The following is a 14378-nucleotide window of genomic DNA, read 5'->3' on the forward strand; positions in this document are numbered from 1 at the left end:
ATAGCTGGGGAGGGGGCCGGGGGGGCGGCGGGGAGGGGGTGCGTGGCTGGCAGCTCCACAGTTGCGAGTCTTCTCTCCCCACCGCCCCGCTTATTAGGAGCGAGAGATGCTTTTATTTTCAAAAGCAGCCGCGGAGGGTCCCGGTGTCCGGCGAGGATGAGGCTGCGGCGGCGGCGGCACCCGGCTCGGCCCCCCCACACACACACCCCCGCCGCGGGCAGCGGTACCGCACGCTGCGCGGCCGCGGAGAGGAGCGGGGAATCGGCGCGATCCCGGCGATCCCAAGGAGAAGCTGCGCGGATCCACTCGGTCAGACCAGCTCTTCGGCTCGCTCCCTCGCTCGCCCTTTTTAAACAATATCTCCCTTGTTGGTGGTTTGGGTTTTATTATTATTATTATTGTTATTATTAATTTAAGTGTGATTTTTGTTGTTGTTGTTGCTGCTGCTGCTGCTGCTGCTCCAGTTAATCTGTCTCTCCCTCTCTCTCCTCTCTCTCTCTCTCTGTCTCCGCGTCTTTTTGATCTTTCGCTCGCCTTGTGCTGGCTTGAACGCTGTGTTTTGTTTTGTTTTGTTTTTAACGCGTCTGATGTTCCCTCTCGGATCCGCAGTGGAAGGTCTCGGGGAAGCGGCTCGCTCCTGGTTTATCTTCCTCTGATCTCCTCCTGCTAATTTTCCCCCCCTGCAAAATCACGACATTGTGGCACTTTCTACTGAAACTTTTATACAGGAGTTAAAACCACGTGGGAACTCCAACCTATAACAGAGACGCCATGGGTTCCTCACTATTTAGGAGATTAAGTTAAGTCTTTTGCCCCCTGGGCTATTACAGTAACTTCCTGATGTGGAAATATTAACTATGCTGTTTCTTTAACTCCCCCCCGTCCCCTCCCTCCCTCCTTCCCTCACGGTTCCTGCAAACACACCCACCGCACACCGACCCGCGTCCCCGTCCCGTCCCCCGGTATGACGGACGGATCCCGAGCGGCAGAAGTCCCGTGTCCCCTCGGTCCCCCCCCCCCTCCCCACCCCCCCCCCCGAGCGGGGGGGGAGGGGTGGGGGGGAGGCTGGTGTTTTTGGGGGGGAAATATATCACTGGGAAAGCGGTGATGCTCTGAACTGGGCAAAGGAGAGCCGGGGGCTGAGCCTCCTACAGGCAACGGGGCTGCCGGCTGTGCTAATTATATCTCTTTTTTTTTTTTCTTTATTAAAAGAAACATCTCCCTCCAAGAATGAAAGCAAATCTCAAGACTTTCCCTCTTTTTTTTTTTTTTTTCAATGAGCCAAATGCTGGTTTTCAAGGGGTAGGAGCAGGACACGCGTTTTTCCCTGAGCGTGACAGCAAAGAAAAGCTCCTTCTGCGCATTTTGGTTTTTAAAAGAAGAATAAAAACTTCTCGTGTATTCCTGGAACTGCACACACACACACACACGAGCTACACGTGTGAGTTGTCACTAATAAAAGCAACACAGGAGCGTAAAGAGGGTCAACTGGAGGATCAGCTCGTTACTGTGATTTAAGAATGAACGGGACAAATGCTATTCTCATCATTAATATTTTCTTTCTTGTTCTCTACTCCAAGGGGAAAGACACTTAACGTTGGGTTTCAAAATCACATTGCAATCCCAATCTGATTGTTGGTTTTGATATAAACACAGTCTAATTGCATATACAGCTCTGTAAATCAAATCCTCGGTATCACTGGAGCTACCCTGATGGGAGATCAGCATTAGATAGAGTATTTCCTCCCTGCCAGTAACAGGTTTTGAATGGAAAGCCTGGAATGTAAAAAAAGAAATAATGCTAAAAATCCAATCACTCTGACATCCTGTGAGCTAATAAGAGCACGTGAATTCAACAAGCTTAGTACTTCACAGTAATTAATTTGACAGCAAAGAGCTAACAAGAAAACAACAGGCAGAGCAGTGATGACTGGTTCATAGAGGTCACTGTCAAACAAGAAATAGGTGCAAACACAGTCCCTCTCCCTTTGAAAACAACTATTTCGTTGCCCCAGTGAGAATGAAATGCCAAAGAGGGAAAATACTATGTTGTTGGTGCGAATAACAAATCTGGGAAGGTATTTCTAGTAGTAAAACAAGGTAGAGGTTTTCTTTCTTACATACAGTGATTTTTAATCATCCCTGTTGCTCACTGCAGTGGCATGTTTAAGCTTTTTTTTTTTTTTGTCTCCTCTCTTTGGGTTAGCCAAAGCCATTTTGCATATTCAAATATTGGGAAGACTTATCTTCTCTAGCAATTACTAACAAACTAATACAGTAATAACCTCTATTGTTATTTAAAGTGTGTCCAATAGCATTCTGGAGGCAGCTCTCACAATGGACTTTCTCTAGCTTCCTCCTAGAGAATAACTTAATCAAACCTCAGATGCTTTCAGGCAGGAAAGCCTACCGGGAGAACTAACAGGGTTAACGGAGAGAAATGTGCCATTTGATTTCTAATCTTGCTGAGGGAGCACGGCCTATTGATTGAGCCATAAAGCTCTGTTAATTTTAAGATCTCCTCGGCTTTCAGTTCTTTCCCTTGGGGTTAAACTTGTTGCTTACAGGCAGTGGCTGAACTATCAGGGAAAGGGTAGCTTCACACTCCCCCCCCTGCTCTCCTCCCCTCCTCCCCTCTATTCTATTTGTTCTGAGCTCATCTGCGTGAGGATACATTTTCACACACACCTTCTCAAACCGGCTGCTATTCATCTGATTCAGGGTCATGCTTTTCCATACATTAAATGCAGGGGAGAACTGGGAAGGAAATGGCTGGGATTTGTGCTTAATGGGCAAGCGCATGGTTAGCCAGGGAGCCCTGCTGTGACAACATACAGTATCGGAGGGTATTTTCTGTAGAAACATCAAGTCTCATGACTGGAATCTGATGCTTATTAAAGCTACTAGTATAATGACATGTATATAAACTGAGATCCTCAGCCAGCCTGAATCGGCATGTTTCCAAGGCATCACACTTGATTCTATGGTTCTATGAACTCTTCCTCTATAATCTAGATATTTGCTTATGCACATTTACCTCAGGGGGTGGCAGAAGCAGAAGTCAGGCTTTGGGAGAGGCCAGTCAGTGCAGCTCTGCCCCTTCCTGAGCCACTGGGAAGCTCTGGAGACTGAGCAGACCCCTGGCACAAGGCAGCTCCCTCACCACCCTCTGTTTCCATGATGCCCGCAGTGGGACCTATAACAGTTTACAGCAGGCCCTCACATATTGATAAAGCACCTTTTACGCTCTTAAACCATTAATATCTATTAGGTAACCTTATTAATCCCTTTGAGGAAGGATTTTCTTTACTGATGGCTGAACCGAATAGAGCTTCATGTATAAGAGGCCCGGTTTGCACTAGAAATGCTTCTTCTTTGGTAACCAGCAAATACAAGTTTTACTAGCACAAGCATCTTTTTCTGCAAGCATTTACCAAATAAAATAGGCTACACTGGCAAAAGCACTTTTTTTTTTTTTTTTTGCTCATATAGCTGCATCTATATAGGGGAATTTTGCACGTAGTGAGACGCAATCTGTTTTAAATGGCACTTCAGAAGAGCATTGCTATCCCACAGAAGTTTCAAGGCTAGACCTTGAAGTATAAACTTCTGCCTCCTATCTGAAGGAGCTTTTTACAAGGTGGCCATTGTCACCTTGCTGGAAATACAGAGAAACTGAGACGTGCAGTTACAGAGGCCGGCTGGGAGCACCCTGCTCTATCTGGAATTTGTATTCATGCCGTTCTTTGGCCTCAGATGAAATTATGTATCTGTACTCAGGCTGGTTCCTCACTACGCACAAATACGCTTTAAACAACTGCAACAAAACCAGAAGATGTTTCAAAAGCACCATTAAATCTGCAGAAGGGAAAAATCCTACTGAAAATCAAGTAGGTAAATGCTGTTTTGAGCGACTTGGACATTTTCTGAACTGGCAAAGGTAGACCTAACTCAAGGAAAAAACCACTAACAAGTTAATCTGCCTCCTTTGCTTGTGCCCATGCTTCTTTAACTGTAAACTGTCTGTTAACAGAGATCTGCACTCTCTAAAAAAATAAGGGTCCTATTCTGAACAGCACTTGGAACAAGGGGGTATAGCAGGCAGGAACAAAGGACCTGACCAAACTGGGAACTCCTCACCTAAAGCAGGTACAACAAGAATCTGGAAGATGAGTCACAGAGAAATAAAACAGAGCCCTCAACAGGTTTTGAAGAGCACATACTGAATACCAGCTCCTCACATGAGTGTCAGGGAGGCTGGGGGGCACGGGGGAGGCAGCAGTACAGGGTTGCAGAGATCATGATCATACTCTCAGCCTCAGCCTCCCCTTCCCACCGCACCTGCTTTAACGTGGCTGTAGACCCGCTCCCTCCAGCTCAGCTACCTGGTGGCGCCTCACGGGCAGCATGTTGGCCGATCGGTCCTCTTCAACCACCCCTTTGCGCTCGGGGAAGGTTTGCATCCAAGCTCCCAGGTTCACGGTAGGGAACAAGGCACAGGTGGATCTTGTGGGCAGGTACCTCCCCTCGGGCAGGTCTCCACACACAGCAGCGTGCCCTTTGGCAAAGGGACCGAGTTCAGGGTTCTGCTTCAATTTCCAAAGGAAAGGGACCAAACACCATCGAGGGGATACCCCCTGTGATATTCAAAAGCTATCCGCTGCCTGGTGACAGCCCAGAAGTGCTCTTGTTTTCCTCGCACAGTCTGTCCTCTGCAGTCCAAAGCTGTAGCCTTATAACCAGGCAGTGACTTCCTCTGAAGTTGCTTGTATTGACCTAAATAGGTTGGGGCGGGTGAGGACACACAGGCAACATGAAAAAGCTGTGCTGGTTGCCCAACAAAGAAGTGTCTGCTTTGTGGTGAGCACTTTTAACATATAAGCACTTTTAACATACTGTTAAAGAACATGATTTTCATGTTTAAGTTCACACCAAAAGCCTTGCAAAGTAGCAAAGTGAGTAAAAATAAAATCTGCATTTAAGTGGTAAACAAAATAGTTAAAACTTGACTTCTCGTAACTTGAACGCTACTTACTGAGGCAACGCGTTTAGAATTCAACTGGTGCAATTCTTCTGTGCATCCAGATGTGCTTGATAAATCTTATAGATCAGGAAAATTAACAGTAGGATGGAGCAATGTTAAAATCAGCTCTCCTGAGGAAATCAGTGATTTTCAGGGGGTGGTGACAAGATGGAGAGGCTTACCTCCAATTTTAAATGGACCTCAGAAGCAAATAATGGCTGGTACCTTTGCAATGCCATTGGAGACATGGGAGACAGAAGCTTGAGTCATCTCATGATGGACAATCAGTAGCACTTGACAAGTACCTGAACATAAGCTACCTTCTCTTTCCTACAAGCAAGCAGCACAACGTAGAGGAAGTGTCTACACCTACTGCCTGTGAGACAGGCTGCAACCAAAAGACCTGTGTTTAGGCTTGAAGTTTTTCCTCTTCACCACATTTTCACTAGCTGCAAGTTGAGGATGATGGCATTCAACCCTCTGTAAGTCACTTTGAAATCAAGTGGAGAAAAGTAGCATACGGGACTTCCTCCTCTTCACAGAGCTAGACGCTCACAGCATGGCCTTGGGTGCTGTATGTCAAAAGTCATTTTCAGTCTTCTCATACTTAATTGTCCAGTTTTGTTTCCATGAGTCTTTTTTTATATCAAACCAAAACTGTTGACTGTTTGCACAAGAACATCAGAGTGTGTTTTTAAAGATGATTGTGATATGGTTGACTGATTCACTCACTGCTGGGGCCAGGAGCACGGGGCTTCTGCAACAGCACCAAAGTCCTCCAGTTCAAGCAAGGAGGATCCTCCACTGAGGCAGAGCAGTAGGACTGCCACAGGTAGTGGAGCTCCATCAATTTATCCCAGCTGAGAGTTGGCCCACACAATTTACAGTCATTTGCCCAGCGCTATGTAGCCACTGAAGGCCTCTAGCAATCATTTCAGGGTGTCTCACCATCCATGTTTGCTACATTGACATCAGCTCCAAGCAAGGTCCTCTGCAACCACACGTCGCTGATACTCCAGTATTACTAGATTACATGAGAGATTTATTAACACAAAAATAAAAAATCTTAATCACCTTCTGCCCTTTTTGGTATTTATCATTCATAAGTCATCAGTGCCTGTCCCCTCTTGAGGGAATGGCTTGAATATGCCATGGGATAAAACCAAAACGGATTGCAGACTCTATACAACTTGGGTGCTAACCCAATGCTGCCATTTCTTCCAAAACACCTGAAAAAGCACATACAATGTGACAGCTCAGGCTGTCTCCTTGACTGAGATGTCCCCTCAAATGGGTTTTAAGATGGTGAGAGTTTTTCACTCCCCAGGTTACAAGCTGTTCATACTGTTGTGTTATCTCCCTGCCACGATCTCCTCAGAAGTGGGGCAGTTTATTAACGAAGAATAACCCTAAAACTTCTCCCCAGCTCTTTGCCACTTCTGAGTAATAGTCTCACCCCCCTGACATTTATTGCTGTGGTTTAGATCCTTACTGAGAGCGTTATTAAGAATAAATCATACTATGTGGAAATATTACTGTGAAATACACTGGTACTATTATACAAGGATAAGAAACCAAACGACTGCTCCAGAGACAAGAAGAGCAGGAGCACATGGATCATATTAAGCAGACATTGGGTCTACCAAACCTACACAGGTACCGAGGTGTGGGGAGGGTGCAGAGCTAGAACAGGAAAGTGCGTTGTTCTCGGTTTTTTCCTTAAAAGATGAGAGACAGGGCCTAGGGGAGGGGAACGCATGAAAAAGAAAAGGATGAACTTTTTTTTTTTTTTGGCTACTCCAGATGGGGTTTTCCTCTGTTTAAATGCTGAAGGACAGAAAGATTTTAAATTAAAATCTTAATAAATATAGCCCTGAGGCTAGTAACATTATTACATCCAAGATGATTACAGCAACCAAGCCACAAAAGAAATATATATATATATATTTATTTATTTGAAGCATAATAAGCCTCAGTATTTAGTTAGAAGGCGGCTAAGCAGCTGACTTCCAAACTAGTGAATTTTCCATTCCACTCTGCTGAAAGGATAAACCAACGCACATAGTTTGCAGGGCTTAGTTTCATTTCTGTACAAGATAGCATTATTACTGCTTATACTTTATATATATCTATGCATAAAAATAAAAATGACAATCGCTCAGATCATGTGCATGAGGTTTGGCAGGAAAGAATCTCAAGTTTGCAATGTGCAATAGAAGATATGGTAATTAGTGAGTTTTATTGTGAATGAACAATCTAGGTCCCCCAGCTTGCCTGAGTGAGGCATGCTCTCCTTGAGACATTTGCCTTTTTCAGTTGATCTTACTCTCAAAGCAAGGTACTGCACTTTACTTGTTTGTGTAGAGTTTTGGGTTGGGTTTTTTCTTTTTTTAAATTATGGGAATATTTTAATAAAGGATACAGGGAAAATACAGGGATACAAAGAGAAGGATACAAGCTGATAAAGATGATTAAATCATAGAGCGACTGCGGAGTGGGTCATGAAGTGTTATAATCCCCAACTCCCCTCTGCTTTCTGCCTCAATGTGTTAATGCATCACACTTTAGTACAGTGACACTTTCAGCCCTAGGTGGAAATTCACACATGATGAAGAGGTGGAGGAGGATTTCCAGATGGTCAGACCTCAGGGAGTGCGAAAAGGTGGGGGGAGGAAGGGAGAAACTGCTGAAGGGAATCGGACTTTGGTCACATCAGTAATTTCCAGCTGAAAATGGAATATTAAAAAAAAAATAACAAACCCAAAACCAAAAAACAACCACCAATGATCCCATACCAGAGCCAGGTGCGTTCAGGTTTGGATGTTATGCGTGATAAATCCTTACCCTTGCAGGTTGTGAAAGATCCCTTGGAAATATTGGTTTATTTGTGTGCAACAGTGAAAGGTGTGAGCTTCATTCCTTTGGCCAAATTTCAGCATGGGTACTAAAGCATCCTGATGCAGACCCAATTAGTTGTTTTATTCTCCACAGCTTGTGGAGGTTATTGTACTAGAGGTTATTGTAAAGTGGTCCTTGCCCTGAATCGTGGACGAATTTTCCCTTCAGCAGAGGCTGTATTTGGCTGCTGCACATGCTTTGGGACTCTCTTCTGCAGGGCCACCTCTCCAAGATCAGCGAAGGGCACCGAGACAGAGAAAATGCAAGGCTTGCAGCCAGTTGGTCCCATCACACCCCAAAACAGGCCCCACTTTCCCTTTAGGGGAGCATAAGGCAGCAGCTGCTATCATGCAGCTGGACTTCTCTAAGAAGACCTCATTTACTGTGGCCTTTTGGGGGGAATGGGAAGGTAGTCATGGGCCAGAGTTCAAGGGGTCTGGTCCTTCAGGGTGAGAGGTGCTATGGCTGTATAAAGAATTAGCAGTAGATGGTATTCCACACAGCCACAGTTCTTTCCAGTTGTCAGGGTTAGGGGAAATTTAAGACAATAAATTTTTTAGGCATCACAGTACTGCTATATTTGTGGGGGGGAGAAGGTAGTCCCCTCATCATGACATAAATAGCATTAGGTATGACAGATCACACTGAATTTCTAAGGGCTCTTGCTTCATTTTCTGAGACGTCCCTTGGGTCAGAGCATTTCCCCTATCACAGAATGGACACTAGAGATGCCAATGGTTTGCAGCCACTATGGAAAGGAATATTTTGTTTAATATCACCAGTAGGATTGCACACTGTTTACCCGAATTTTCTGGACGACAACAAAGTAAATTGACCACCGCATGATGAACTGCTTGGACAAATCTTATGAGAAATGAGTTTCCGCTTTGGGGCAATGTTTGTCATTTGTCCACTCCCTGTCACTCCCAGTACAAACCATGTTGTGCACACAGATCAAGAAAAAGCTCACGGAGACAGAAGACACAGCTCTTCCTTATTCAAATTCTGCTGGTGCAACTTCAAGTCTGTGATTTTAACTGATGCTGAATTCTTCCTCCCATCAATCAACTTTGTATGTTATGACTTATGTCATGGCAAAATTCAAAGAAACCTTGGGCATCTGATGCAGTAGTGACTCCCACCATGATCTATTCAAGATGCCCAGGTGCCTGTCACTGGCTTTAATGGCAAGCCAAAAGCCTTGTAAAGCCTACAGCATCCATCTCTGACTTCAATCCCTTACAATGAACACTCTGACTTTCTTCCCTAAGGACTCAGCGCAGCAGGTGTTTTCAGTCTGCCCACCTTCCAGATCAGGTGTCCAAAAATGCAGCAATAAATATATTTTTTTTTCTTCCCTTTTTCTAAAAGAGCTCAAGGTGGGCGGAGGGGATGGGCATAGGCTATTTTTATTCCTACCTTAATTTAGTCAGCAGTCCAATGGTTCATGAAAGAAGAGCTGGGCTCAGTCCCCTTCTCTGCCTGACGAGTCCCAGGGAACACGAGGCAGGTCAGGTCCCCTCAGAAGAAGCAGGCTATGGGGTGATGCTGGGACAGGAGCACTTTCTAAGTCTCCAGTTGAGTCGGTGCATGACCTAGGGGAACATGATTCCACATAGCTCTCTAGGCAGTTCACAGAGAGGCAGAAGGCCAGGTCTCTCTACTTCCCACCCTGCTAGCCAAAACATCTGGAACTACCTAACCCACATGAGACTAGCTTTGAGAGGACAGAGGCAGTCCCCTCCCTGGCACAGAGCATGCCCGGGTAAGTGCACTCTGCTGGGAGAGGAGACATACACACTCCCTGGGGCAGAAGGGAATTGAGCCATGTGAAATTCCCCGTGTTCGGCACTAGCCTTTTGAGCGCCGAGCGTAGTGTATACAAAACATCACCACGCTGCCAAGAGACCTACCTTGCCCTTGCAGGAACGGACCCACGCTCTGTTTCTGGAAGGAAGCCAAGAGAGAGCCTAAATTGTGAAGCCCAAGGGATCCTCAGCCCCCAGGCAAGGTAGATTTAAGAAGCTGCGTTCCCCATCGCTTGCTTAGGCAGCAAAACAGCCTCTTGGGGCTTGGAGGCTGCCATTTTGAGGTGGCGAGTGGTTGAGGAAGCTTTGCCAAGAAAGGCAAAGATCTGGAGTTTGTGGCTGCTGTCGAGAACGGGGCATTGCAACACTCCACGCTGATGCCCAACACCGTTTTAAAGTCTGCTTCCCCCAAACCGAAACGCCGCGGCTGTTGCCATGCTGGCACTCCACAAAGCAATAGCAGATGGAGTTCCCCCAGAGTTCAGATCACTGCACGATAAACACCGTACAGCTCCAGGTCTGCCCAAGGAGCGGGCACTACAGGAGAACAGAGAGATCACGAGTTAAAGCTGCCAAGTGACTCTTCCCCCTCTCTAAGTGACAAGGCACAAACAAACCTGCAGGATTGCGCCTGTAGCAAAATTGGTCCCTCTGTAACTTCTGCCTAGGCAACAGGGCTGAATTTGTTTAACAGTAGCTGTTAAAGGACTATAGAAGGACACAGGTGTAAGTAAGGGTGGATCTAGACAAGGCAAACACTTAACTGTACGTATTAAGACCAGAAAGTAAACAAGTGATTGATAGCAGTGGATGGAGATTGTTCTTACAGCAGAAGTGGAAGAGCTGAATGAATAGAAAAGTAAATAGAAGCAAAGTATTTCCCGCAACAGGACTGCTGCTGTGAACTATTACAGGTATGCAACAAGGAAGGAGCAAACAGGTTCCCATCCCCATGGCTGGGATGTTTTGTTACTTAGCAAAGACTACCCGGTGCACAGCAGAGAAAATTTCATCTTCTCATTACAGACTTCCAGATTTTAGAGGTAATAGTCTGGTTTTGGGCTTCTGACACAAAAAAACCCCATGCCTAGCACCTTTAACTGGAAGGCCAAAATTAAGAGTCTTGCAAAGACACCTTTCCTACTCTCACCCCTTGGTTTAGCTCCCAAAACAAGAGGAACCTCCAAGAAGCTTGTGACGACCAAAAGGGAGAATCCACCAGCACAGAGGGACGCAGGAGTCGCTCGGTGCATGTGTCACCTGCGGCAGCCTGCCCGGGGTGACAGTGTTGTCAGCAGGAAAGGGTTACCAGGAGAGGTGGGGCTGCTTGGAAACGGGCCTGGATGCTGCAGAGCTTTTCACCTTTTGCTTCCTTAGCTTTTCTGCAGCTAGGAACAGGCTGCGAGCCCATTCCAATTTCTGTGTTCCGGATAGGACTCCATCAACTTGTTTAACTCAAAGTCCTGGGGTTGTGTGTGTGGTTTTCTTTTTTTTTTTTTTTTTTGGAAGAAAAAAAAGAGAACAGAAAGCAGAGCATGCATCCCCTTGTCATAGACTCACATTTCAATGCTCCAAACCTATTTAATACCTTGGACTTTACCCGATTTTTGACTCATGGGGAAGACTGTTTTCCTGGAACCTATATCCCCGTTTCTTTCCAAAAAAGAAGAACAAAAGATAAGTTTTAACTTGGTGTTGATGCAATATTCACCCCACCCAGAACACTGTAACCAACTTTGAAAGCTCATGTAAAAAACATGAAGAGTAATTTTTACTTAGCTCTTGTTATGAACAATTCAGAGATAAGAAACAAGGCAAGACATGTCTCAGCTGCAAGTGTGAACATGATCTCAACACTGCAACATTTTCCTTGCCTGGCTAGAGATGGGTTGGCAGCATGAGGTATATGAAGGTAGGTTACAGGTGACAAGAATGTAAAAAGCCTATTATTAAACTAGGTGTAAGCAGTCTTGAAACTTCATTAGGGCCAGGGAATTCAGCCCTGGACATTACACCTGCTTGATTATTCACTGGAAATGAACATGAAACAAATGCTGTAAACTTGAAGCTAAGTTGGAGGGGATTCAGATGCAGCTTTCCCTGCCTCCTGACCGGGCAGGGGAAAGACAGCGGTTTGTATCACGGACAGACTTCACATGCCTTCCTCCTGCAGGAGGGAAGTGAAGTCTTCTCCACAAGTTTCCACCGGGTGCAGAGGACAGGTCATTTGCTGTCCTCCAGCTGCCACTCTAGAAGAGGAGTGAACTGCAGAACTGCAGTGTGTTAAAGGTACATTTGAGCACTGACCTATTTTTGTTCATTTGCCATGGGAGAGACATGTGGAAACATTGTGGTTTGATGGGTTTGATTAAAAATATGCTAATGAATAAAGAAAATTAAGTGCATCCCTTGGGCTCCTGGCAAGCTGCCAAGACAGACACTGGGACCACCAACAGGGGGTCCTTATGCTTCAGCTTTTGCAATCCTTCAGATTCCTACTGCGGAGGATGATGATCCAGCGGAAACAGGGCTTAAAAGTTGAATGTTTTGTGTGTCCTGCCTCCACTCCTCGCCAAATGCCACAATATTTGAAAATTTATGCCCCAGGTGCTGGAATCAGCAAGCATAAGAACATCTTTGTTTTCATTGAAAAAAATACTTCTACCATCATTGTTGAAGAAAGAAAGCTTGCAAACATGAAGCAAGTGCACTCAAAAGCCTTGGAAACAAAAAGACTGTGAAAGAGAACTCCAAGTTCATTTTCTAAAGCACCTCATTATTTCTAAACCAAATGTAGTTTTGGAGGCCTGACTTATGGTTTTCAAGCTCCTGAGGCAAAGCTGCAAATTATTCCCACGCAGGAGAAGCTCTGCCTGCTCTCCTCCCTCCATACTTTTTTTTTTTTTTTTGGGGGGGGGGGGGGGGGGGGGGGGAGCAGGGGGGGGGAGGGAGAGAGGGGGTGTTGCATGTGCTGATTACTGTTGTTCTTTCTTCCTTAGGAATATGTATTTAAATTTCCTTACTGCCTTACAGTTCCCACACAATGTTTGCTTGATTGTATATTCTTTCTGCTTTCATTTGGTTTGTCTCTCTAGTGTGAGGTCCTGCAAGGGGGGGGGGGGGGGGCAGGAGGGAAGCACAAATCAAAACAACTTAAAACAGGCACAATGTTACCCTCTGCTCCACAGCTGTTTGCTGCGCTACCGTCATTGCCCAAATGGATTTACTCAAGGTACCACATAAGAAAGGTCTAACCTGGCTGCAGGAATAGGTGCATCACATACTTTTCTACTGTTCCTCAGGTAGGAAGCAGCTCTCATTAGCAAAGTCTGAAGTGCCCAGCTCTCCTCATGCTCATAATCCTCCTGTTGGTAGTTGTTCTTCCAGTAGCCTGATTCACACTCTGTTGCCTTGCAGTCTTCAGAGCTGGGACAGGGTAGCTGGCCGTAGTTCATGAGTGTCTGTCATCCAGTTGAACTACTCAGCGCCGAATTGGAGTACAGTCACCAGAAGTAAAAGGAAAGAAGGACTCGTGTTTAGTTAAGCTGCCTGAACCCAAATAGAACCAGGAATATTTGAAACCCTAGGGGCAAAGATGAACATCCAAGGACAAAAAAAACCAAGCAGACCTAATAAAGAAATGAAAATGGAGACCCCCACAGTGAAAGAGCTTCTTCCACATCCATGACCAGTGCACTAAGTAGAAGAATAGCCACATTTAAAACTAAACACTTAGTCTATCCTGCAGGCATTTTTTCAGCAACCTGGTAGGTTTTGGTTTTTATAGCTCCACGTTCCAAGGAGGAAACAAAGTTTTAAGTTCTGATTTCTGAATCCTGTCATTCTGGGCAAGGATACTTCTGTCAGGGAGATCTGTGTCTGACCCACACCATCTCTCTCAGTGCTTCTAAAACTGAAGAGCCAGACAAGCTTTCAGGGGCAAAACTGCAGGCTCTCTCAGGCAACATTGCCATGATGGTTTTCATTTAAAAGTAAGAAAGAATTTGGCTGTTTTCTAGATAATTACTCCTTTCCCCAGTCCACAGTTGTTTTCCTTGTTTACACGTACAGAAGCGTAACGCCGTCATTTTGTGGGGAGGGTAATCACCTTACAGAGCACTCTTACAGGCCACAGGTTGAGAAACACTCATCCAAACAGCAAGTTCAGTTTGTTGTATGTGTTTTCCCTTTAAAACAAAAACAGAACACTATTAAACAGTAGGGAGTAACTTTCCTTGTCTCTGAATGCTACATGTATGCACAAGTTTGTCCTTGAATTCTGGTATTTGGCCTATGAAGCCAACATGCATAAAGCCTCTGATACCCTGAACACTAGACTTTAAAAACAAACTCTATAAACTCTGATTATATCAAAAACATGATTCTGCCTCAAAGCCAACTAACAAAGCCTATTGAAGGGAACTTACTGTAAACTCTAGAGATTAATCAACTTTATCAGGAAGGCAAGTGCAGAGCATACAGTCCCAGTCTCACCTCAGCATTTTACCTCCAACCCCCTTTGGGGTTATAAGGCTTAAGGGGCCATTTGCTGGTATTTCCCCAGTAGATCCTATTCCCACAAGAGACACTAGAGTAGTTTGGGGGAGGAGAGTCTGAGGAGCAGGGGAAAAAAAAAAGAAAAAAAAGAT

Source organism: Calidris pugnax, unplaced genomic scaffold (genome assembly GCF_001431845.1).
Source record: "Calidris pugnax isolate Ruff unplaced genomic scaffold, ASM143184v1 scaffold21, whole genome shotgun sequence".
In the NCBI taxonomy this organism is placed as follows: Eukaryota; Metazoa; Chordata; class Aves; order Charadriiformes; family Scolopacidae; genus Calidris; species Calidris pugnax.